Here is a 22455-nt window from a genome sequence, read left to right as displayed (position 1 = left end):
AAGCTATATAATATGTTCCAAATATATTGCAGCTGTTGATAGGTTTTATTACATTTGCAGTTAAGGACCTTATTATATTTGTGGGAAAGATTTATTATATTTACTTTTATTACTTTCACAGGTTTGGGATATTTTCATATTTGTCATGAACTTTATTCCATTTATGTTCATTGAGTTTATATCTTAAGTTTGCTACATGAGCAGGCTTATGAATAATTTCACCTGTTGTCATTATACCTGCAGTCAATTCTCATTACCACTCAGCTAATATTTCACAGCATTTGCAGGTGCTGCATATTACATTAGCGGTTTGAATATTTTAAAGTCAGCAGTAATGGGGCAGTGCAATCAGCTGAAGAAAGGGCAGAGACTGAAGAAATGTTCAAAACTCTGGGCAGATGGAGGAAAATATGCTGGTCTGCACACGCTGTAATAACCAGACTCATTTTAATAGTATGTGTCCAAAGGATTTAAACCTTAGTCTGATGTGCTCAGGCTCACAAACTTCAAATTGTCTGTATATCATATTGCTTCTAATTTCCAACCTTCTTCCACTGATTAAATGAAGATTAGATATGAAGGTTGAATCGATGACAAATTTCTGTTTTCAAAGTGATTCCTTGCCTGAATTATCTCTACCTTGAAAGGCTAAGAGATAAGCCCACATTGTAGGTGACTATAAGCTGAGTATTAAGTTTGGGATTTAGGGGCAGAATTTGACCGCTTAGACATTGTTTGAAGTTAGGTGATTTATTGTTGCTGTTAATGGAACCAGTAAGAAAAGCCATTTGGGGTAAGAGGAAACTTGGAATAATTATGACACATGCTGGTAGTAGCAGCTGCAGAAGGAAAATAATAACAATCATAGCAGCTTGAATTTATTGAGTGTTTACTACCTGCCAGTCACTGTTGTAAAGCACTTTACTTGTATTAAATTAATTAATCCTTCTAACAACCATATGACCTGTTTACAAGGATTCGATCCATTTTACAGGGGAAAAACTAAGTCACAGATAAGTTGAGCAACTTGCCTAACAGTGAAAGAGTGGGAGAGCTAGATCCAAGTTTTAACCCAGGTAGTTTGACTTCAAAGTCAAAGGTTTTAACCTCTGGGCCATGATATTAATTCCTAGTTCCCCAATTCTATCAAGGAAATTATCTTCCTATTCCTTAATCAAATAAAGACTCATATTTAGTTCTTATTCATATTATGGTTTATACTATGCTCATTGGACTTTCTCCAGACCCACAGAGACTCCTATTTAAGCCATATTTAAATAAGGATACTTTCTTTCAATTATGGGTGAATCCATTAGTCTAGAGGAATACATAGTTTTCTCTCCCAAAATATTTATAAAAACGTGAACTTCAATTTAAAGGTAGGTAACCCCTCTGCCCACAATATGTGCTGGAATAATGTACCCTGGAATGAACTATAGTAGTTAGGAACATGGAATCATCATTGTTGAACCATCCCTCAAGCTAAATTGGTCAAAGCTAGATTCCTAGACCAGAAGTGAGAAAACCTAGATGTGGTTTCTGCTCTACAGCTCACTAATTGCATGGCATGGAGAAAAGCACAGGCTTGCAGGAATATCTGTTTCTGGTATTGCAAAATATCAATTTTCTCATCTATAAAATCAAATAAGACAAATATTTGTACTGCGTCCCTCATAGGTTGTTATGAGGTCCTAGTGTCACAAGATTTAGAAAATACAAATGCAGGAAGCCCAGTTAAATTTGGATTTCAGATTATATATATATATATATATATATATATATATATAATCTGAAATCTATGGAATATATATATCCCATAAAATATCTGGGACATATTTATACTAAAACACATTAATTATGTGTCTGAAATTCAAACTTAACTGAGCATTGCTCATTTTATTGGGAAATCTATGAGAGGACTGAGTGAGATGATGCATGTTATACATTTTGACATTCCAACCCAAGATATTGAGATGATAAATATGGCTGATCTCTCTAAAACAGGAAAAAATACTCAAGGAGGATTTAATACAGAACCCTAATGTTGATTACCTCCTGAAGATTTTTTTTCATTAAACAGAGTGCTTTATTTGTGGCTATTTTGGAAAAGAACTGACTCTTAGCCAGAGAACACTCAAAGAAGATGCAAAGACCCTTTGGGAGACCCTAAAGGGAGAGTTTCTTTGAGCATCATCCATGGACAGATGACTTGCTGGCTGCACTAGGAATCACCAAATGGGATGTTGTTCTATATACAGCTTCCTAGATTTCCCCCCAAGAACTCTGATGTGTAACTCTGTATTGGTCCAAAATTCTATATATTCAGCAAGATTTCTAAATGATTCTGAGGAGCAGCCACATTTGACAACCACTTTTAAAGAGGTTTTCAGAAGAGTTGCCATTGTCACTCAGCAGGTTAAGAACCTGACATAGTGACCATGAAGATGAGGGTCCAATTTCTGGCCTTGCTCAGTGGGTTAAGGATCTGCTGTTGCTTCAAGCTGTGGCTTAGGTTGCAGATGCAGCTCAGATCCAGTGTTGTCATGGCTGTGGTGTAGGATGGCAGCTGCAGCTCCAATTTGACCCCTAGCCTAGGAACTTCCATATGCTGCTGGTGCAGCCCTAAAAACAAACAAACAGACAGACAAATAAATTGAGGTTATCAGGGATACCAGATGCTTTTCTTCAGAGCTCTAATGACCCCTGCCAATGACCAGGATGGGTAAACCCTTTCCCCTAACCCCACCCAAGCATCTTCATCAAACATTTGAGGAGCACTCGCTGACTAGAGACCCCCGCAGCACAAGTTTTCTCTACCTGCCATCCACAGAGCAACTCCTTAGAAAAGTCTCAATAGTGGTGCCCACAGTGTATCAAATGGACTAGATATGTTAGAAAGGGCTCTGATTGATGAAAATAATAGAATCCCAACTCTAAATAACTTAAATTTATTTATTTATTTTTGTCATTTTTAGGGCTCCACCCATGGTACATGGAGGTTCCCAGGATAGCAATCGATTTGGAGCTACAGCTGCTGGCCTACGCCACAGCCACAACAACGCCAGATCCAAGCCACATCTGCGACCTACACCACAGATCACAGCAACACCAGATCATTAACCCACTGAGAGGCCAGGGATTAAACCTGCAGGGATACTAGTCAGATTCGTTTCTGCTGAGCCATGACAGGAACTCCTAAATAACTTAAATTTAAAACAGTGGAAGTCTGGGTTGCTATCTTCATACTCAGGTGATACTATGTCATCAAGATATTAATTATTTTACATTCTCTCTCTCCCTTGCTGCCCCTCACCCCAAATACCTCCCAACTAACTTCTGTGGCCCAGCATAGTTCCCACGCCTATCCTTGAGCAAAAAACATGTGATCCATGAGCCAGTCCTGAGTCACCTGCTCCCCCATGCCTAGGAGATGAGTTAATCCTACCCAAGCTACATTGATTAAAACAAGTGGGGATGGTTTTACATGTCAGAAATATGTTCTATTACTAGAAGAAAGTATGCTAGAGAGAAAACTGTCTGTTATAATAGAGCCTAAAAATAATGAGATGAAAATTTCTCCAGAAATACGAAAGTTCAAAGAGAAAAGCAGGGGAAAAAAAAATCATGTGACCCCAATTTTTTTTCAAAATGCATTTTCTAAAACCCTAGTTCCATTAAACATTTGGAATTAAAGGTGGCTCCCTGGTCGAAAATGTGGGGAAGACAATGTACTATATGTGCTTCTTAGAGATTAAAATGACACGGCTCGGATCCTGCGTTGCTGTGGCTCTGGCGTAGGCTGGTGGCTACAGCTCCGATTGGACCCCTAGCCTGGGAACCTCCATATGCCGCGGGAGCGGCCCAAGAAATAGCAAAAAGACAAAAAAATAAAAAATAAAAAATATTTAAAAAAATAAAATGACAAACTACTGTATAAAGCCTCTGGAAAGTTATTCAGTACAAAAAAGCTGTTTAACTTTATTTAATCCAGAATGGAATTTGAGCAGAATATAATGGGATATGAAATATTTTTAATAACAGAGTATTATGGGTGGAATGTTTGTCTCCACTCCCCACCCCCCATTTATACATCAAAGCCCTAACCGCAGATGTGAGAGTATTAAAAGGTGAGGTCTTTGGGAGGCAACTGGGTTTATATGAAATCATGAGGGTGGGGCCCTTATAAGTAGAGACCAGAGAGTGTGCTTTCTTGCTACCCATTATGTGAAGATACAGCAAGGAGACAGCCATCTGCAAGAGAGAAAGAAGGTTCTCACCAGAAATAAACCCTGCTTCCCAGCCTCCAGACTGTGAAGAAATAAATGTCTGTTGTCTAAACTATCCAGTCCATGGTATTTTGTTACTAGTAACCAAACAGACTAAGACAACAACAACTTATGGAAGTTGTTTTCAGGCAATACTCTCAGGCAATACATAGTTTAATGCGTATTCTCAAACTATGAGGCTTGTTAAATATTTTGCTTCTATAGGTCAGGAGTGGGGCCCAATATCCAGCATTTCTAACACAGTACCTTGAGGACCACACTATGAGCAGCAAGGTTTTAAGAAAGGTACTCTGGGAAATACAGCTCTGGCAGGAACTTAAGGACCTTCATAGTCAATTTTGTGTTTTCCCACCTTAGTAACCTGAGCCCTTGTGTGGGGTCTGGCGCATGGAGATGCCCATAACTATTTTAGGGTTAAGTAGGTGTATAAATAAATTAGGGCGCTGGGATTGACATATACACACTACTATAAATAAAACAGACAGGTAACAAGAAACTTCTGTGCAGCACAGGGTAAACTAGTCAATACTTTGTAACAACCTGTATGGGAAAAATTCTGAAAAGGAATGGATATATGTATATGTACAACTGATTTACTTTGTTGTATGCCTGAAACTAACACAATTTTGTAAGCCAACTCTACTTCAATAAAATCTATGTTAAAAAATAGCTAGATAAAAGAATGGCTCTGTGATAAGGTTTACAAGTTCCTTTTCTACTAGGTTGAGAAGAAGTATCCTCATTCAGGGTGAGGGAAGAAGGAGGAGAGCATGGAAGGAGAGATTCACAAGAGGTAACAGATCTTAGGTAACTGGAGGATAATGATGAAGTGTGGAGCTAAGAGTTCCAGTGTGAGACCAATGGAGGGCACGGTAATGGGAAATTAACAGAACTCCGAAGCAACTCTCTCCAAATCTTTTCAGGTCCAATAATCAGAGTAATAAAACATGCTGATCTCCAAAACTACTGCTCTGTAGCTCACTTGTGAAGAGACATTCACCTGCAGATGGTGGAGCTGAGTGTCAGAATCTCTGAGTAATTTAGTCTGAAAATAGCTGTCCCCTTCCCCCATTCCCATATGTGACCATATTCAGAAGTATTGGTCCCAAAAAAGCATCAAGAATTTTATTTTATTTTATTTTATTGTTTGATTTTTAGGGCCACATGCGAGGCATTTTCAAGTTCCCAGGCTAGCGGTTGAATCGGAGCTATAGTTGCCAGCCTACACCACAGCCATGGCAATGGTAGATCCAAGACACGCCTGCAACCTACACCACAGCTCATGGCGATGCCGGATTGCTGACCCACTGAGCAAGGCCAGGGATCCAACCCACATACTCATGGATACTAGTCAGATTTGTTTCCACTGCACCACAATGGGAACTCCAGCACCAAGAATTTTAAAAACATAATGCATCACAGGGAAAGTTCTGTTTATCATCCTAAGCTAGTAGTATAGTCTAGTCATCATTATTGCCATCAAAATAAGTGGAATAAAAAAAAATTGTCCTGAGTGCCTATTTGTAAGAGCCTCTCTTTTGCTCATTGATATTAACATGCAATTAATGAACATTGATTTCTCAGATCATTTAAGTTCTCAGTGTTTATTTCTTCATGTAAGAGGTGACGTTCAGAATAACAATGATATTTCTTTGGTAGCAGAACAGTAATTCTCCACTCTTCCTGCTTCCAAGTGGAGAAACTTCAAGCTAAATAAGGTCTCTTGGTTCTGTCCCCAACCCTCTTCTTCCTCCCAATGCTGGAAGAAGTCAGCCAGCTGATTGACATGGTTACAAACAGAAGGCGAGTACTGCTTTCTCAGTCTCCTCCTCACATCCCTTTTAGGTCTCCCCACTCACAGGGAACTGCATTATGCTCTTCCATGAAACAGATAATTTAGAGAGTGGACTCTGCCATGTTGGGTGATGTCTTCCATCATGCAATGCTGCCTGTAACAAGGTAGAGTCACCTGCTCAATTTCAGAGTAGAGTATTAGCAAACTCACTTGCCTAGAGATGTAGGGTCATTGTCTACACTTAACTTAATGTCAGTCAAGCAGATACTCTGGTTCATCCTCTCTCTGTCTCTTGGATTTCACTTTGTTCTAAGGCTAGGAGAAAAGTAGCTTATTCCATTCTCCCAAACTCCTATATACACATGTATTAGTTAGGAACCTTGAGAAAAGTCAAGAAGTAGCTTTGAAGAACAAAATACCAGAGAGACAGAGAGATATATTGGCTGACAGCTTTATTCTTAAGGCTTTAGTAAGTGTGGCCTAAGTGGAATTTTGTCCTTGGTGGATCATTATGGTTTATAGCAGCTTTGTTCACAGGCAAGTAGCTTCACTGATAGAGGTAGGTCTATTTTTAGCAGGCACAGCTCATGGAAAATATAGATCTTAAGCAAACAAGCCTTGCAAGGACCTTGGCAAACTGGGACAGCTCTGCCTTACTGAGCAGTCCATGCTGGCCTTGACTGTAAAGGTAGAGATTGATCTTGAACTCCAAGAGCATGGCTTGACCTCTGCAAAAGCCAGTGAGCCATAGATTAGACATTATGTATAAGATGATGCTAAGGTTAAAAAGTAAAAAACTGAAAAGATCTCTGGCAAGTCTGACTTTAAGTCATGCACTCAGTAAACAGGGCAGAAAAGCAGCTTCCTTGGATGGGGCAGGGAGGCTGTGTTGCAAGATTCTGTCTGAGAAAAGGCAAAAAGACCCAAAGGAAGCCTGTTAGGCATCATCTTGGTTTGGCAGTTAAATTTACTGTTCGCTTTCCAATTAATATAAAGTAGAATAGCTCTAACCTAGTTGCTCATAGCTTAAGGGTAAATCAAATACAAAAGGCCTATTTTGAGCACATAGGCTTATGGATGGAATAAGAGAGATTTCACAAACTCAAGCTACAAATGCACTGAGAGAAGGGTCATATATTTCACTGATGCACAAATGAAAGTGTTGAATTGCATTCAGAGAAGTGACAAAAATGATACTTTTTTCTCTGCCATATTCTTATCTCTATCTTCCTATTAGTTAGGAATTTAGGTGGACAGAGGGGGTATTACTTATTGCACACCTAAAACCTCAAAAATAATTTACATTTATGTTTTTCCTTATGCATCTTTTTTTTTCTTTCTTTTTTTTTTTTTTTTTTTTTTTTGCTTTTTAGGGTTGCACCTGCAGCATATGGAAGTTCCCAAGCTAGGGATCGAATCAGAGTTACAGCTTCTGTCCTATACCACAGCCACAGCAATGCAGGATCTGAGCCACATCTGCGACCTACAGCACAGCTCATGGCAATGCCGGATCCTTAACCCACTGAGTGAGGCCAGAGATCCAACCCTCAACCTCATGGTTACTAGTCGGATTCGTTTCCACTGTGCCACAATGGGAACTCCCTCCTTTACGCATCTTATCACCACAGTGCAAGGTAACATATAATGGTAGCAATGACTAAGGGAGTGAAAGTGCAATGGTGAAAAATTGATGAATTCAGAATATATCTTAGAAGCAGAGGCAATGGAACTGGCAGAGGTATTGGATGTGAGACAGAAGAAGGAAAACAGGAATAGCTACCTCCTGGGTTGTGGTCTTGGTTAATTACAAAACAATGATTAATTGAAACAGTAAAGCCTGAGAAGGAAAAAGTTGGGGGGGGGAAATAAGGGCCTGTTTAAATTCAAGTGGGTGTTTACTAATATTTATTATCTTCAAATTTCTTTAACCTCGATTGATAACCACACTTTCTTCCAAGTTTTACCATGAGGAATAAATAAGATAGTCTATGGGAAAGTGCCTTTGAGAGGTGGTAAGCCTCCAAACATACCAACCCTTAACTGAGGCAATTACCCAGATAATAGACGGAAAAAAGCAATCCATCCTTCTTCTGAATTATCTACAGATATTAGAGATCAAAAAATGTCCCCATCTTTTATTTTATGTAATTTACCTTTGGCCCTTGAGAGTTACTTATATGAGATGATTTAATGGAAATGTCAGTAGAAGATTTTTTAATTCTCCTTTTAAAATAGGAAGGGATTGGAGTTCCCTGGTGGCTCAGTCAGTTAAGGATCTGGTATTGTCACTGCTGTGGCTTGGGTCACTGTTGTGGTGCATGTTCAATCCCTGGCTCAGAAACTTGCATATACCACAGGAAGAGCCAAAAAATTTTGAAAATAACATAAAATAGGAGTGGATAGGATAGCATATCTAACATGAAGGGAATAAATAATATATTCCAGACCCAGGTCATCCACTTTATAAGTATTGTTTTATACTTATTATTTAATCTTCACACCAAACCTGGGTACCTAGTCTCATGCCCATTTGTCAGATGAGATTCAGAGAATTAAAGTAACTGGTACATGGCAACAAGGCTCGTAGGTAAGTAAATCCAGGATTTTATCTGTAGTTTTAATAACCAGAAAGTGTATTCCGTTCACCAAAAGGTCTTAAAAGCCCACATACGTGTGGTGTCCTTGCCTGCTTGTCTATCCAAGAAGACTTTCCCAATTACAAAAGAGGAACAAAAACAAGCAGGCATAAAAAAATGAGAACAAGACCCTGGGCCATAATAAATAGTCCCTGTACCCTTTTACCTCCAGGAATAGAAAGTCTTGCTAATACAGATGAAATAGTTTTTGATAGTGATTGCAAACTATAAATCTGGGACTAAAAGCTCTAAGAATTTTGTCCCTAGTTTAGCCGACAATTTTTTCTTCACCTCAGATAATAATCTTCCCCATCTATTACATACTTTGCTAAGTTTATTTAAGAAGCAAAACTGACAGCACATGCTGAGAGGCTATGAGGGGCGGAAAGGTGAAAAATTCACGTGTATTGCAAGGTTCCTGTGGTACCATGTCAGGCACAGAGCAAAGTGATGATTCAGATTAACCAACCTCCCTTCTTTCTCTAAATAGAACAAATTACAAACAAGTCCTCATTTTCCAAAATGATGTCTTTGAAAGCATTCCCCCACACTGCAATATAAGGGTTATAAAGTATTCAGAAACTGTCTTGTTAAAAATTCCAGATTTCTCTACTTAAGAAGCAGATTTAGACTTCAGATATTTCTTTTTTTTTTTTTGTCTTTTTGTCTTTTTTGTTGTTGTTGTTGCTATTTCTTGGGCTGCTCCCGCAGCATATGTAGGTTCCCAGGCTAGGGGTTGAATCGGAGCTGTAGCCACCGGCCTACACCAGAGCCACAGCAACGCAGGATCCGAGCCGCGTCTGCAACCTACACCACAGCTCACGGCAACGCCGGATCGTTAACCCACTGAGCAAGGGCAGGGACCGAACCCGAAACCTCATGGTTCCTAGTCAGATTCGTTAACCACTGCGCCACGACGGGAACTCCCTGACTTCAGATATTTCTGACCATGAAGTACTACCTGCTCATGGATGTATTCAATATCCATTCAGTTTATTTTTCCTTTATTGTGTTGTAATTTGTATTAGAGCATGATTCTGAAGATGTAGCGTTTTTTGTTTGTTTGTTTGTTTCTTTTTAGGGGCCACAACTGTGGCAAATGGAACTTCCCAGGCTACAGACACAACAACACTAGATCTGAGCTGTGTCCGTGACCTACACTACAGTTCATGGCAATGTCTGATCCTTAACCCACTGAGCAAGGCCAGGGATCAAACCCACATCCTCATGGATACTAGCCGGCTTCATTATCATGAACCCCAACAGAAACTCCCCTGATGATGTAGATTTTGACCAAAAAATTATGGCCCAGGCAATAGAGTAGTTGCTTAATGATACTTGTGGATTTTATCATTCAGTAATCTCTTTTTATCTCGTTGTGTCTTCTTCTTACAAACCATTTTCATACACAATAACTTAATGACCTTTGTGAGGAAAAGAAAGAAAACAAGATGGATATTATTTCTTCTATATAATTGGGGAAATCCTGACAGAACTTGAAATCACAATTTCTGGGATGTTTCAAAACAAATTTCTCCATTCATCTCCCATTGAGGAGGAGGAAAAGATGTATTCTTATAAGTATATGTATAAATATTGTTATTACATGTAATGTCATCTAAATTGCATAAGTATAATTATTGCTAATTATACATCTTGGCCTGCTCAAGTTCCCAGGACACAGTGCCATAAACTAAGTGGCTTGAACACAAATATAACATCTCATAGTTCTGGCGGCTGGGAGTCTGAGACTAATGTGCCAGCAATGGTCAGGTTCTGGTGAGAGCTCTTTTCCTGCCTTGCAGGCAGCCACCTTCCACTGTGTCCTCACACGGCCGTTCCTCGTGTGGAGAGAGAGGCAGAAATGAAGAGACAGCTCTTCCTTTTCCTCTAAGACCATCAGTCCTATTGAATTAAGACCCCACCTGTACAGCCTCATTTAACCTTAATTTGTTCCTAAAAGCCCTGTCCCCAAAGAGAGTCACACTGGGAATTAGGGCTTCAGCACAATGAACTTTAGGGGATATAATTTATCATTGCAATAATACATTGAAAAAGATTTCTTTTTCAAATATTCCCATTGTAGTTTTATTCAGTCATCTAACAGACATTGGAATAATGCAATTTTGTGGGCATTTTTCCCTTATAGGAACTTTTTATTAATTTCTTATACTGTTACTAAAGAGAATTCTTTTTTGGAGTGGTTTCTTGTAGGTATGTTTTGCTTTTTAAAATCCGAATGGTTGATGAGAAAAATGTTTATTTTAATTGGAAAATGTAGTTTCAATGTATAATTGAATGTGTTTTTTCTATTTATTGCTTATAGCAACTTGAAATGAGGTTATGGTTTGTGATGGAGATCCGACAATTATAAAAAGTCTTATCCACTAAAAAGATAAATAAGTAAAACATATTCTATTGATTCAAATGACCTATTTGTTGAAGAATAGGAAGAAAAATTACAAATCAGCATAGTATAATGATTAAATTCATTGGTAATGAAATGGATGTGAATTAAAAATGAAATGTCTATCAACTGAATTAAAATCATAAATTTCCAATGATGATGAACTTTTTAAAAGTATCTTCACACACCACTGTTTACATTATATATTAATATGATTCTAATTTAAAAAGTCATAAAAATATTCATAACTTTGACCATAGAACTTCTCTACTAGGAATATTTCATAAGAATATTATTCAATTTTTTTTCTAAATTAGAGAAATAGAGGATTTATGTGTTTAAAATGAAGGGAAATGCTGTGCAGTTTTATCTAAATGAAAATATATGGAGCCATTTAAATAATTATGAAGGCTATAGAAAATGGGCAATAGTTTATAATAGGTGAAAAAAGCAAAATAAAATTTATGAATACCTTGAGAGTATAAGAAAGAAATATGCATATAGACAAGAGCCAGCACACACACACAGACACACACACACACACACAGACACACACACACAGCTATTGATGAACTTGAGTTTTGGGTTTTGAGTTATCTGTTTTCAAAGATTCTTTTTTTAATTTATTAGAATGTTTGAATAATAAAGTCTATGGATATAAGAGCTCCCTTGTTGGTCAGCAGGCTACGAACCCAATTAGTATCCATTAAGATATGGGTTTGATCCCTGGCCTCACTCAGTGGGTTAAGGATTCAGCATCGCTATGGCTGTGGTGTACACCGGCAGCTGCAGCTCCAATTCAGCCCCTAGCCTGGTAACTTCCATATGCCGCAAATGCGGCCCTGAAAAGCAAAGCAAAAAAAAAAAAAAAAAAAAAAAATCTATGGATATAAATACAAAAACAATAAATGTAATGAATTTAATATATAACATAGCATTTTCATACACCTCATATTTCTGCACCCAGCAGTGTTTTTTCGGTAGCTTTATCAGCAAAAACTAAAATGAAAAGGAAAGGCAAAGGAAATTCCACCAGCACAGTGCATGACAAAAGTAGGACAAATTTACACTAATTATTAGTTTTCTTATAACAAGGCCAAGAGCAAAATTTATAAGTCCATATATAATGCATGAGAGAATGCAAAAAAGAAGAGAATTTTTATATAGTCAATATTTTTAATTTATTTTTTCGCTGTTGCTAGTACAAAACCTTATATAATGTAGCCTTGTATAACTACTGAATTGAGTTGTATTTTGTGAAAATCATGTCATAAATTAGGGGTTAATAAATGAATTGATTTACATAAATTATCTTAAATTTTAATTTATGTAAAATATACATACTTCCATATTATCTCTGAGTAGATGGAATGAATATTAAGAAAAGAATATAAACTTTGGATTCAGATATATTAGGTATATGATAAATATTTCTTGAAAGAATGACTAAGTTGATACATAAATGAATACATTTTCTTACTCTTTAGACTGCTCTTCCTGTGGCATGTTACTTATGTCAGTGTTTTTCAAAGTATGGTCCCCAGCCAGCAGCATCAATATCACCTGAGAACTTGATGGAAATGCCAACTCTCAGCCAATCCCCGAAACTCTGGGAGTAAGGCCACTGAATTCTCTGATTTGACAAGTTCTTCTGGTGAATCTGATGTATGCAATGCAAGCTCAATTGGACCAATTATCTAACCCAATTAGTATTGCTTACACCATGAATTCCACCGTCCCCATCTCACCAAAACAGGAGGAAGTAACTGGGTGCACAAAATACATGTGCTAAAGAACATGTGTATAAATGCAAAAGTTAATCTTGAATGAAAGAGTTAGGGAGAGGGTATGAAAAGTTTCAGTGAAACATCAGTTAAAGAAGTTAATGCTATAAGCCTCAAAATCTGAGAGATACAGATAACAGAGTATTTATAGGAAATCCCTAAAGTAAGGAAAAGTAATTAAAGAGTGTATTTGAAAATAGGATTTAGGTAAGCTAGGTCAACATTTGATCAAAGTCTAAGACAAAATCACATCAGGGTGGAGACTGAGAAGCTAGTTTGCCAAAAGGCCAACCAAGAGGTCCCGATGGGAAGAAATTCATACTTTGGATGTTTGTAGAAAAAAAAAAAAAAAATGAGTATGGAAATCAACTTTGTCATTCACCAGGGAACTCACACAGGGAGAAATTCTACACACATTTCTGTTGCTAGAAAATCTTCAGACAAATGTCTAAATTCTATTTCTCCAGAGAACCCATTTTAAAAAGAAAGCTAATAAAGATGGTCAGTGTGGGTAAGCATGCTGGCAGAGATGATATCTTCATGTTTACTCATGAGTCCAGAGTGGCGAGAAGCTGTATGAAATGAAATCAGGATGAGGAGAAAAATCTAACTAGACATCTCTTGCAAAAGCCACATTAAGAAGCATTCCTAAAACACACGCAAGTTAGTTATGGGTCACCTGCTCTTAAAGGATTACTTATGCCACTATGCCCCTTGGTTGCTTGTGGTAAATGAGTAAATTCTATTCAATGAGACAAAAATCATGTGTGGTTATTATGTGTAAGAACATTCTTAAGTCTATGAGAACTATAGAAAGTGAACAAAACATAATGCCTTTCTTCCAAGAAGACAGCGACCAACTCACAATGATTACTCAAAATGCACTCAATTTCTTTTTTTTTTCCTTGGCCACACCCACAGCATATGGAAGTTCCCAGGCCAGGGATGGAGCCCTTGCCACAGCAGCGATCTGAGCCCCTGCAGTGACAATGCCAGATACTTAACCCCCTGAGCCATACGGGAACTCCTCAATTTTTTAAAAGTTAAAATTCTAAGTAAAGCAGATGACGTGTTTAAGAGATGACAAAAGAAAAGGAAAGGATATACTGTATCCCAGTGAGTAGACTCTGGAGAGGAAGTTGAATAAGAGATGAAATTGATAGGAGGACAGATAAATTTCAAAGGTAAAGTGGTTTAGAGAGGACATTCTGAGGTGAAGAAAGGGAAAAAAAGATTGGGGAAGAATAAGTGAGAGTCAAGAGAGAAAGAAAATATGGTATGGTAGACAGAATACTGCCCCTTCCAAAAGATGTCCTTTTCCTAATCCCCCAAATATGTGGGCATGTCCAGTTACACGGCAAAAGGGAATTAAGGTTGTAGATGGAATTAGTGTTACTGATCACCTGCCTTTAAGATTGTCTGTGTGTACTCAACGTAATTACAAGAGACAGAGGAAGAAATTTCAGAAGAATCAAGGTTAGAGTGATGAAATTTCAGGTTTTGAAGAAGGAGGAAGGAAGACTACAAGCCAAGGAACAGGGCAGTTTCTAAAAGCTGCAACGGCATAAAATAGATTCTCTTCTCTAGCATCCAGAAAGAAACAGACAGGATGACATCCTGATTTTAGCCCAGTAAGACTCATTTGAAGTTTGAGCTCTAGAACTGTTTGGCAATAAATTTGTCTAGTCTTAAGCTACTAAACATGGGGTAATTTGCAAGAGCAGTGAGAAAAAAAAGCAGCAAACATGGATTGTGGGCAATGTGGTCCATAGAATTTAAGGCAACGCCTGGAAGGCAGCCTGTTATCATGGAGAGAAACATCTTGATTTTTAGGGAAGGCAAGTCCAAATTCAGAACTATGGTAAGAAACAGTCATAAGTTTTGATCTAGGGATTTGAGGGTTTGGGGAATTGTGTAGATTTAATCTAAAGGCAGTGTATATGATAGATTGGAAAAGAAAACGACTGGAGTCAGGAAGTCTTCCTGGGAGACTGATAACAAAGTTCAAGTCTAAAAGGCAGAGGTAGAAAGAATAATAATAAAGAGAAAAATGGGAGAAACATTATAAAGGCAGATCTACTTGTGTGTGTGGATTTTGGAGCCTGGAGTAAATTGGAGGAGTCAAAGCATTTCAAGGGCAGATAAATGAAAAAAAAATTATATATATATTCACAAAGTCAAAAGAAGCCATGGGAATGGGTGAAACAGTAAGACAGTCTAAGTTAACATCAGAAAAATTAAAGGTATATTTTTCCTTTTAAAAAGTAGAAGATATGTCCATTGGATTTGTACAGTACTTTACAGATCCAGAATGTGGCATAAACTGAACTGCTTGCCAAAATAAAATTTCTCCTTCCATCAGATGGGCATCATAGCTGGATACAAATCAAGACTCAATTTCCCAATCTCCCTTGAAGTTCGGTCATAAAACTAGGCTCTCTCCTTTGGAATGTGAGCAGAAATGACGTGGGGAAATTCTTGGCCAGATTTTTTTAAGAGAATTGTGTTCCACTTCCATATTTCCTTTCCTATTGTTCCCAGAGGGATTTTAGAGCCCCAAGCTAGAAAGGGACAGGGTACCAGCATGACCGAGGGGAGGAGAGTTTGAACAACCTCCCAGAACAATTAAATGAGGATGAGAAAAGTTTCTATTTTGTCAAGCCACTGCAGAGCCTGCCCTAACAAACCCATAGAGTATCTGACACATAATGTGACATTGGTAAATCCATTTGTGACTTTCTTTAGATAAAGCCAAACTCTTGTCTGGGCAGATTTAAACACACACAGTCATGCATGGTCATGGACCTACGACTCCTTTAAATGCTAAGTTTCTTCAATCATTTGCAAAGATGGGAATGTAACTCTCCAGAAACGTATTAGATTGTGTAAATTGAGATCAAGGAAAAATCTATATCAAACACATCAGCTAGGTATAAACAAAAGACTAATCCAAAGGAAAGTGAAAAGTGCAACAACAAAAAAGAAAGGTATTTATTTTTATTCCAATTGAGAGACCTCCGGGATTCTACACTGTCACGTTTTCATAAAATGAATGCACACATATATAGTGTAAACTAAGAAAACTTTGAAAGCTCAAAGTGATAATAATTCCTAAATGATTTGGGTTACCACAGGGACCACATTTTTTCTAGGATGACAGAGGAGGAGCCAAAGGAATGGTTTCTAGAGGAAGATTTTCTGAACAAAAACTTCATCTACTTTTATATGTTTTAGAATGAACTACAAATGTATCACCTCACAGCTCATTAAGCTTAGAGAAGGAATAATTTAGCTAATCATTATCCGGCCTTAATGATGCATGGAAATGGGCTGAGCTCAGCTCCAGGCAGGATGACCTATTCTCAGGAAAGGGCAGTCAGGCCAGGGTAGCTACTTCCAGCTTTAAGCAGACTGAGAGTCAGATGAACTGAAGGGAGACAGCAGAGGAGGGGAAAGAACATTCAGTTTTGATATTTCGACATTTCCATATTGTCAGGGGTTCCATATGCTATAGTCCAAGGTAGAATTAAAGTCAAAAAAGAAAAAAAACAAAAAACAACAACCTAGTAGTTGCCTTCTCGGTAGAGGAGTATCTGGAACATCCAGATTCTCTATTCTAGGATAGAGAAAAGATGCAAGAACACTGCGTGTTTATAAAAGAGATTCTATGCAGCCAGCTTTGGCACTCTGCTTTAGTTCCTACTTAGCATATTCCATTTTTTCATCCTAGCCTCTACCACTCCTTCATTGGGTGAATTTCAGCTTTTGCTTCCCTATTACAAGTGCTTGCTGGTTTCTTTCATCACTCTTAGCAACACTGCAAAAGAATTATCTGTTTGTCTAGTTCCTGCATTGAACTGAGTATTTTCAAAGAGCAGGAAATCCATCTCACAGCTCTGTGCCTTAGTTCCCTTGCCAGGAAAAAAAAAAATGCTAATTATAATATTACTAACCTCACAGAGTTGTTATGAAGGTTAAAGTTGGTTAATACATACAAAGTGTCTTGAATTGCACTTGGCATATGGTAAGTTCTACAGAGGCATTTGTCATCTTTGCTCTTGATTGTCATTGTTCATATGAGTTAAAACATAGTCTTTGTCTATTAAGGATTTTGATCAATTTCGATTTTAAATTTAAATTAAAACATTTGTATCCTTAGTCACAGTGATCACATTAATTTTTTTTTAAATAAGTGAATATGTAGTCTAAAGTTTATTTCTGGGGAAATGATATGATATCACGTTTATCTTGAAACACTGAAGGAAATAAAGTGAAAAACAATAGGTGTGGAGATGCCGGGGTGCAATTGAAGTTACGTGATAAATACATGCAAGTCATTAAACTATTTTCTTTGAATTTTGCATGGAAATTTGCATAAGATCATGTTCAAAGAAAAGATTACTCCTCAGTTTTACATTACGAGATGTTCAATAACCATGTAGCTGTCTCCCCACCTCATATTGCATCTCCATTCGATTCATCTCAAAAATTGTCACCATGTTCTCTATTTTCTTGATCAAATGACTTCTCAACTTCCACAGCTTTCAGTGGCCCCACATTGCTTGTGAGATTAAGCAGACATTCACAGAGGACCTGCCATTGGAGATCCTTTCATTTATTTTTCAAGTTGAAATGAGATTCATATAACGCAAAATTAACTCTTATCATGAATAATTCAGTGACATTTAGTATGTTCGCCATGTTGTTCAAACAGCATCTCTGTCTGGTTCCAAAACATCTGCATCACCCCAAAAGGAAAACTCAAACCCATTAAGGACTTAACATTGATCACATTTCAAGGGTTCAATAGCTGCATGTGGCTAGTGGTTACCATATCGAAGAGACCAGAAATAGGACACATCCACATCAACACTTGGACGGTGTTGATTTAAACCACTCTCTCGTCAATTTCCTAAGTCCTCTTCTTTTTCCCTAAAGAGAAAGGATCATATCTAATTCATCCATCACTTCTCTTCTAATACCAGCATGTTGTTATTGATTGAACAAATTCTACAGGAGTCATATTCCCCTATAAATTCTCCCCTATATTCAAAAAGCAACCTGAATGCATACCCCAAGCTTCAGACGTATAAACCAAATTTCTGCTGGAAATTTCCAATAAAATGCCCTACGAATCTTCATTTATCATCTTAGCATCGTGTTTCTTATTGTGCATTGTTTACATTAACTAGTGACACCAACACCAGTCATAGTCACATACTGGAATCTTTGAAATTATCTTTGAAAGAGAGAGTTAGCTGTCCCTTAGAACCTATTTCCTTCTTCTTCACCTGGATACAATTATATTTCTCCACCTGCTTTGTGTTCAAGTTTGGCAATGGGACTAACAGATAATGTAACGGAAATGGAAGCTATACACATAATTTTCAGGCTGGAGCTTTAGGAAGTATATCTTCTTAATGTTCTCTTTCCCCTTCTGCCAACTGGAGGAAAGGATTCCAAGCATTAGGTAATTAAAAAGCCATAAGATGGCACATTTGGGGTCCCTAAGTCACCACATGGAGGAAAGACAATCTCTAGTCAGGAACATCTGCTTTAAAAAGTTGTATGAGAAATAAAGCTCTATTTATAAAACCATGGGAATTTAGAAGTTTTTACAGAATATAGCATAATTTTTAGCAACATGGCAATATTTTTCCTTCTCTGATCCTCAAATTTTGTCAAATATAAATTATGTTGACCATACACCAAATAAATATCTTTTATTTGTATCTAGCATCTTCCATATTTTGTCTCCTCTATTCCAATTCTTACTAATTATTGTATCTAACTCATAACACTTTCCACTAAATTAAGTGAATGATCCTCATGTAATCTGTCAAAACCTAAGTCAACCTTTCTAGTGCTCCCCTTTTTTTAGATGTCAAATGTGGTGTCCCCACCAAATCAGATTGCTCATTACTTTGGGTTGGTCCCCCCTTTCTCATTTCCATGCCATTGTTCAAAATGTTCATTTTTCCAGAACACTCATAGCTCTCTTTCAAAGTCATATTTATCCCTTAAGGCCATCCTTACCTTTCATGACTTCCATTATATTCTTCTCACATTTTCCTATTTGTAGGAAGTTTTTCTGCCCTTGTGATCCCCAAATATTATCTTTTATGATCATACTTAGAATACTACATCATGAGAGAATGACAGACAGTATATAATAATTCTGTACCTAACAGGTCAATAGTATCTTAAGGGAAGAAATCTCCCTTAATTTTAAGTTTAAAAAAAAAAAAAGGACTACTAGATACAGTGCATGACCACAGTAATTGTTTTAAACAGTAAAAATAAGCAAACACTCAATGTAATATCCAAGACACTGAGTAAGAGCAAGGCTTATGAAGAAGCCACAGGCTGAATCAGAGCCACTTTCTGCTTCTAGACGCTCTCAGTCTAAGACTGTCAGCTGGAGGAACTCAAGCCAGGAACCTGAACAGCATCCCTGGCATCTGGAGTTCCTTCAGTCCCCCAGCTCCCTAATCCATCAAAAAGTCTCATTAGTGTTCACCTGCCAAATTGGTCTCAAACCTGGCTTATTCTCTCCATCTAATGCAAGTTATCATCCCTCTCACCCGAGCATCATGTGATATTTGACATTTGCCTCTTGCCTCACACAAACCGAAGATAATATGATTTTGTTCTTTGCTAGTTTTGCCACCTCCCTTTAAGACCCCTAGCAGGTTTCTATTTCTTTGGGAACAGAGACAGAACTCCAGGTAGGTCTGCCCCTTACCTCTCTCAGCTCCTGCAATGTACCTCTCTCTTTGCTTTCTCTTTTAGCCAAAAATACCTTATGCGGGTCCATAGCCCATCACAAGTTCTTTCCTTAAAAATACATTTTCTAATCTACTGAATTAGGTTCAATTGCTCCATCACAGGTGCACTAGCACAGTGTCCTCATGTTCACAGAATTTAAAACCATTGTAGTAATGTACTTGCTTGTAAGATTGTTTCATAATCTCCCTTCGCACTGGGAGATGGGTCCCTGCAAGTTTGGTGAAGACAAGGACTATGTGGATTTTCACTGATGGTTGCTTACTTGACATATGACAAATGCTCCAAAATATGTGGTAAAGTGAAGAATGAATGCATAAAGGAATAAATAAATATAAATACATTCATCCTTTTCTTTGTGAACCTTTCTCTTAGGGAGTTCATGTTACATTGATGATTCAGACATGCAAACTAGAATTACACTGAATTATTACAGAAGTAAATGAAAATAATTATAAAGACACAAATGCTCTTAATTTTACCAGGTAGTAGAGGAAAGGTCAAAATATGAAAACTTTGCAGCTAAATCTTAAAGAAGTGAGAGGAGAGCACACTGAGACAATGTGCTGTAAGATATAGAAATGGCTTATCAATCCAATGGAGTCTTCGTACAGAACAAAAATCCATGAAAGAACTTTGCCTGGGTGTGTGTGTGTTGGTGCGGTGGGGCGGGGGAAGGGTGGGGAGGAAGAGAAGGGGTCATGTTCTGAAAAATATAAGTAATGTAGCAAATTAGAGGACATAGAGGGGAGTCATAGAAATAAAGATAAATGCAGGCAGTTTATCCTGAGAAATGCAATTTTATGTGTTTTTAGAATTAGTTCATCTTAATTTACATAAATGCAATTACCTAGCTATATAAATAAAAGTGATACCGTTTATAAAAACGTTTAACTCATTTTTTCATGAAAATTCTCCCAATTGGAATATATGTTCTTAGGCATATATAGTCATGTTTTTATAATATCAGCTGCAAATGCTGTTTTTCATCCTTAAGAACAATACTAAAATTGCTACTTTTGTTTTCAGGTACTGGTGTATTTTTTTCCAAGGATTCCATGGTAACTATTTCTTTAACTAAACATGGAATATACTATTCAAAGTTTACTTAGAAAATAAAATACCATTGCATATTTCCTGGTTAATAATTTTGTAATAAAATTCCCAATACATTCTTACCATTACTGACTCTTTCCTTAAAATACACTCACACTCACATACACAAAGACACATAATGTTCCCATTAATTGCTACGCCTATAAAAATAAGTATTCAGGTTTTTAGCTAGCTAAACATTTCAAGGTCATTGTACAAATAAAGCACCCCTTCCACCTACCCTCACCTCCCACCTTGGCTTTTTATTTAGAAAGACTAGTTTTGGTTATAAGAACTTTTGACCAATTGCTGCAGTGAGAAAAACACTGAAAGAGTCTTTGTAGAGTAATTAATAATGCATGAAAGACAATACATTTAAAGTTCAAGATTTTATAATTTAATGTGTATTTGTGCATGTATGTGTAGTCCTACTATATTCCAGTAAAATACTGTATGACTGACATATTTGACAAATGAAGATACAACGACTGATAGAACTTAAATGACTTGCCAACTTCACCTGACCAGGTAATAGAAAAGTTTCAGCCAATAAGATGTTTGATAATGAGTCTAAGTAGAATTCCAGTACCATTAACCATCACAAGTGAAAGTATTTGTAGATATCACAATATAGATAGAAACCTTGGGGATATTTCTTCTTTGCTAAATATGTGTCCGTTCTTCAAAAATAACAGTCTACTCTTGCCCTTTACTTTGCTGGGTCCAATGGTTTCTGGTGTTATTTTTAGTTCAAGTCATAGACAATAACATTCTGCTTAAATATTTCCTTGCTACAAAAATAAACTGAGTTTTTTAACTCAAGGAATTTTATTACACTTATTGTTGTACAACCATCATCACAACCCAATTTTACATTTCCATCCCAAAGCCCCACCCCATCCCTCCCCCCACCACCCTGTCTTGTTTGGTAAACTAAGTTTTTTAAAGTCTGTGAGTCAGTTTCTGTTCTGCAGAGAAGTTCATTGTATCTATTTTTTCCCTATTCCACATATAAATGATAGCATATGATGTTTGTGTCTCACTATCTAACTTCACTCAGCATGTTAATTTTGAGGTCTATCCATGTTGCTGCAAATGCCATTATTTTTACTTGAAATCTTTGCTACAAATGACAGTATAATTGAAGTTCCTAGGTTCACTACAAGTTACGGTATAGTCAATAAAATGCTTTTTGTCTGGAATACTCTGGTAGGTAATAATTAATCATCTTACAATAGGAATCAACAGTTCCAATAATAAAGATTGGCTTAAATACACATTTTCATCTAGGCATTTTATTATTTTTAATGCTGGTCCCGTATTAATAACAAGGAAAAGAATCACTATACAAACTTTCCTTCATTTTAATGGTCTGTATATTGGATTTATTCAAAATAATGCATAAAGCTTGAACCTAATAAACTGGATTAGATCTGATAGCACTCATTTTTACTTATAATGGATTAGTAAACTGTATGGCATTGTGATCTAGAAGAAATTAATCTTAAATCTCTTAGGAGAATATTGTTGTCTCATGTAGAAAATTGAAGTTTAGAATCAGATAATCCTCAGTCTGATTCTGCACTTTGCCATAAATGAATTACCTAAATGACTAAGAATTTTATTTCCTTATCTATAAAATGGGATAACAAATATACCATCTCTT

At 37.1% G+C, this 22455-nt stretch overlaps 1 protein-coding gene across 4 annotated transcripts in view; it reads right to left on the bottom strand.

Moving 5' to 3' along the window:
• LOC106504595 (uncharacterized) overlaps positions 1–22455 on the bottom strand; it is a 666799-nt gene that overhangs the window by 91371 nt on the left and 552973 nt on the right. The window contains exon 4 of one of the 4 annotated variants that reach the window (XR_014812194.1): positions 12281–17501. The exons of the other annotated variants lie outside the window; for them this stretch is intronic. The gene's annotated coding sequence lies outside the window, so the exon portion shown is untranslated. Of the gene's footprint in view, positions 1–12280; positions 17502–22455 lie in introns of those variants that run through there. 4 annotated transcript variants of the gene reach the window in all.

The sequence above is a fragment of the Sus scrofa genome, chromosome 8 (genome assembly GCF_054392235.1).
Source record: "Sus scrofa isolate SSC_HxYL_T2T_F1_AM1 chromosome 8, Sscrofa_HxYL_maternal_Yorkshire_Landrace_v2.0, whole genome shotgun sequence".
NCBI classification, from domain to species: domain Eukaryota; kingdom Metazoa; phylum Chordata; class Mammalia; order Artiodactyla; family Suidae; genus Sus; species Sus scrofa.
This window is presented reverse-complemented; position numbering and strand designations above follow the sequence as displayed.